Consider the following 4,728-nt stretch of genomic DNA (forward strand, 5'->3'; position numbering starts at 1 on the left):
GGAGGCGGAGCTTGCAGTGAGCCGAGATCGCGCCACGGCACTCCAGCCTGGGCGACAGAGCAAGACTCCATCTCAGAAAAAAAAAACTAGAAATTAGTAATGTTAAGACCGTGCTGATCAGGTGTTAGTAGGTTGGAGAAAATGGACTGTGGAGTGAGTTTTTGTTGTTACTAATTTCAGAAGATGCCTACTTTGTTTGACAACCCCTGCCCCCTCTCCCAAAAAACGAAAAGCCAGGACTCTTTTCATTACTGCCCCCCTAGACTTACCACTCAGGTCAGCCTCAGCTCTGTACGGAGTTGCCTTAGGCCAGGGAACACATTATTTATACGACTGTCACACGTATACTGCCTGTGGGGTGTTTGCAATGGAGGGGATTCAGTCTGTCTCAAACTCTTATGATGTGTTTTTTTAAAAAACTGTGATAAAATATACATAACAAAATGTATTATTGTAATCATTTTTCAATGTACAGTTCAGGGCCATTAAGCAACATTTATATTGTTGTGCTGCTGCCATGGTGTGTCATGTTTCAACCAGGTGCTTTGATGGACTTTAAAAATAGCGGATGCTGCTTCTGTATGGTGAATCATCAGCATGTTTTCTCTAACGTGATGTCCCTTTGGTTTTGCAGCTTGCATTTACTTCTTTCCTGTAGGAGTTGATTAGGTGAATGGAGGTGCTGTGTCCACATTTCTTCTGGGTCTGATTTGCTGCCCTTGCAGCTGGGGAAGCTGTACCCTCCATGTATGTTGTCTTTGATGGTATCCTGAAAACTTTGCTTTGTCTCCCCCGTATTATACTCTCAAAGCAGCGGTACGAAATAGAGAACAACTCATTTCCCCTTTAACCTAGCATTAGTTGGTAGGTTGGCTGGAGGAATTAGTCTGTGGCCCAAGGGCCTACCAGAAAGTTGCTGTGGAGCCCTGCAGTGGCCTGGTGTGGAGTGGCGAGTTAGGGTTATGTGGTCTAAGCCCTGCCACGGGAGAAGGTTCCAAGGGGTGGCCGATCTCTTTCTGGCTCTAGGACTCTGCTGGGTTCAGTCAACCACCTGTAGGTTTCTGTTTTGCCTCTTTCAAAACAATCAGCGGAAAGAACTGTAGAACCCTTTGTTAGTCAGGGAATTCTTGGTTACTGGTGAAAGAGACTTAACTAACACAAAAAAAGGGAATTCATTGAAAGGATTCTGGGCTGTCAATGGAATCCAGGCCAGAAGCCAGGGATTGGGCTAGGATGCTGCATGGATGGGGCCAGGAGGACTCTCTCTTCTCTTTTGCCTCTTTCCCAGCTGTCAGCTCCCTCAGTGTTTCTGAGTTATTCCTTTTCCGTCATGGACCAGCATTCTCTGCTTCTCGGTCCAGGTGGCAGAACTTGGCTGCCAGCCCCATATTTTTCGTATTATGACCCAGGTGTCCAGAGAGAGACTATTTTCTTTGTGTTCCAGAATTTCCAGGGAAGAGCTGATGAGTTGGTGTAGAAAATGGTGACTTCCATGGTAACGGTGGGAGGATGGAAGCCATTAAGGAAGTCATTGAGGTTCAGCAGAAGGTCCATCCTTGCTGCAGTTTAAAAAAATGTTAGAGACACCACTCCAACAGTTAACAAATAGGAAAGGACCCGGGCTGTGAAAGCTCCAAAGCCTTGCATTAAAATTTAAAGCAAAACAAGGCCGGGCGCAGTGGCTCATGCCTGTAATCCCAGCACTTTGGGAGCCCGAGGCAGGTGGATCATCTGAGGTCGGGAGTTCGAGACCAGCCTGACTAACATGGAGAAACCCCATCTCTACTAAAAATACAAAATTAGCCGGGCATGGTGGTGCATGCCTGTAATCCCAGCTACTCAGGAAAGCCGAGGCAGGAGAATAGCTTGAATCTGGGAGGCGGAGGTTGTGGTGAGCCCAGATTGCGCCACTGCATTCCAGCCTGGGCAACAGGAGCGAAACTCTGTTTCAGAAAAAAAGCAAAACAAAACAATCAAATCTGATTAAATTAAATTAAAACAAAATGCCGCCATCACCAGGACTAACAAAAAATCCTGCAAGATTGAAGATTTGAACCTGCTGAACAAATTCGGAAGCTGCTTTTTGTAAAATCGAAGTTCTTTTTTAGTAAAATAAATTATAGCTTATTTTCATATCAGCATTATTTGAGCTCAGAGAATTGTGGCCAAAGTTTAACCAAGCAGGGTAGTTTGACGTGTGATATATTTACCTGAAAAACAGAATAAATAAAATATTCTAAATTTACCAGGCACAGTAGCTCACGTCTGTAATCCCAGCACTTTGGGAGGCTGAGATGGGTGGATCACCTGAGGTCAGCAGTTCGAGAGCAGCCTGACCAATATGGTGAAACCCCACCTCTACTAAAAATACAAAAATTAGCTGGGCGTGGTGATGGGCACCTGTAGTACCAGCTACTCAGGAGGCTGAGTCAGGAGTATCGCTTGAACCCAGGAGGCGGAAGTTGCAGTGAGCTGAGATTGCACCACTGCACTGCAGCCTGGGTGACAGAGTGAGACTCTGTCTCAGAAACAAAACAAAACAAAAACAACAAAAAAACTCTGTGTCCCTTCTCTTACTCACTCACTCCCACCTGTGGCCTCCCGTTTGCATTGGTCCTGTCATGTTTATGGATCCCCCTGCAGGTGATGCTGGTGGGGGCTTTCTCTTGGCAGTTGTAGACACTGTTCGGGACCAGAGCATGTACCCCAAATTGATAACCAGCAGACCCTGTCGAGTGCACGTCTAATGTTCTTTCTTCCTTTCTTTCTAAGTAGAATTGGAATTTTGTTTAGAGAGCCTCTTGTTCTCTGTGTGACTCTGGGGAAGGTGATCTTATCCCTAGCACTGGGGTAAATCCTGACTGGTTTCAGCTAGTCACTTGGGTCCCATTCTCCATAGGTGATGACTGTAGGGGCGAGCCAGAGACCTAGCTCTGGTCAGTGAGATTAGTGGGAGGTCTGTCCAGAGGTTCTGGAAAACTCAGCCTTACAGCAACAACACTAGGAAAGGTGGCCTTTTCTTCCTCTGAAAGTTGTCATGTCTGAATGTGGTGCCTGGAACAGTTACAGTTGTTTTGCTGCTGGTCTGAGCATGAAGCCAACATCAGGGAGAGGACTGAGCCAAGCCAACAGCAGAGAGAACTCTGCAGAGCCCTGGTGCACCATGCCTGGCACCCACTCACCTTGGACTTGTTCTGTGAAATAAATTTTCTTATTGTTTATGCCAATTTAAGTTAGGATTATCTGTTACTTGCAACCCAAGATGTGCTAACTGATGCAATAGCTTTCATTCATTTCCTCATTGCATGAAGGAGAAGTACAGGGTATAAAGGCAGAATTGATTTAGTCAGAAGGTCAGAGGTGGCTTCCTTGGGGAAATACAGAGCCCTTGGTGGGAGAGATCCCTTTTCTTGCTGGGCCTTGTGTGCCACATTTAAGGATTTTGGTCTTTATTGCAAGAGCAGAGCCTCTTATTGGTTTAAGTACTGGGCTATTGTGTGAATGCAGTGAACTCTTATTACTTAAGTAACTCTCTAGTTACTTAAGCTACTCCTGCTAAAGAACACCTTGGCTTAACATTCCAGAGTTGAGTTTGATTTGCTGAGCAGGCAAGGAACAGTCAGTGGTTAAGGCTCTGGTGATTAGTAGATGTGTCCAGAAAGCACAGGAGAGCATCTTTGCTTGGAATCTGATGAAGTGAACAGCCCAGATTGTTTTCTTTTTTCTTTGCCAGTGCATGCATGTGTGTATGTGTTTCTGTATGTATGTGTATGTATAAACTGTGGTATGTGTGTGTATGTGGTATGTATACTCACACGTACACACACACAGGCAGCTTTCATGTTTTCTACTTTAAGGGTAACTTGTGAACAGCCTGTTGTTCTCTAAGTCTTTGATCGATTAAATAAAAATGTTGCAGCCAAGAAACCAAGAAACCTGTTGGCGGTTATAAAAACAAGATTGGTGGTCTTATTGTAAATACAATTTTGAGAATGTATTAATATGTCTGAAATTGAACTTTTTAGCATTTCCAAAAGTTTTCCTTCAGATTTGTTATAAGATCTGCTCTCACTCTTATACATATGGATGTATTAGCAAAACTGGATTACATCCCAGTGTAATCAGGCAGGAAACCTGTCTGAACCATATAGTGGAACTGCAATGAAAAGCTACAGTATTCTTGTAATTATATTAGGACGTGATGTGGTCCCTCCCTATGTTTATTAATTAGTGGAGTTGTAATGAGCCTTCCCCCCTGTGCTTTTAAGGATGCTGATCAGTGGGCATCCAGGTAGGATTTTAGTTGTGTTTGGGAGCCTTCTGTGTAAAGGTGGGAGGGATTGGTGTTTCAGGTGGCAGCAGGTGAGCCTCCTGCCAAGTTGGCATAATGGGAACAGGACTCTTCTGAGCTGCCATCTGTTTGTGGCTGATAGGAAACCAGCAGTGATTTCTGAGGAGTGAGAAACTGTTCCATTTATGTTGAAATATTTAGGCCGGGCGTGGTGGCTCATGCCTGTAATCCCAGCACTTTGGGAGGGTGAGGCAGGAGGATCACTAGGTTGGAGATCGAGATCATCCTGGCTAACACGGTGAAGCCCTATCTCTACTAAAAATACAAAAAAAATTAGCCGGGTGTGGTGGTAGGCACCTGTAGTCCCAGCTACTCGGGAGGCTGAGGCAGGAGAATGGCATGAACCCAGGAGGCGGAGCTTGCAGTGAGCCGAGATC

The 4,728-nt window shown here is 45.2% G+C and overlaps 1 pseudogene; it reads right to left on the reverse strand.

The window, feature by feature from the left end:
• LOC105519511 overlaps window positions 1–2,701 on the reverse strand; it is a 25,007-nt pseudogene extending 22,306 nt beyond the window's left edge.
• Window positions 2,702–4,728: the final 2,027 nt, after the last annotated feature.

This window comes from Colobus angolensis, unplaced genomic scaffold, assembly GCF_000951035.1.
Source record: "Colobus angolensis palliatus isolate OR3802 unplaced genomic scaffold, Cang.pa_1.0 Scaffold35, whole genome shotgun sequence".
Taxonomy (NCBI): Eukaryota; Metazoa; Chordata; class Mammalia; order Primates; family Cercopithecidae; genus Colobus; species Colobus angolensis.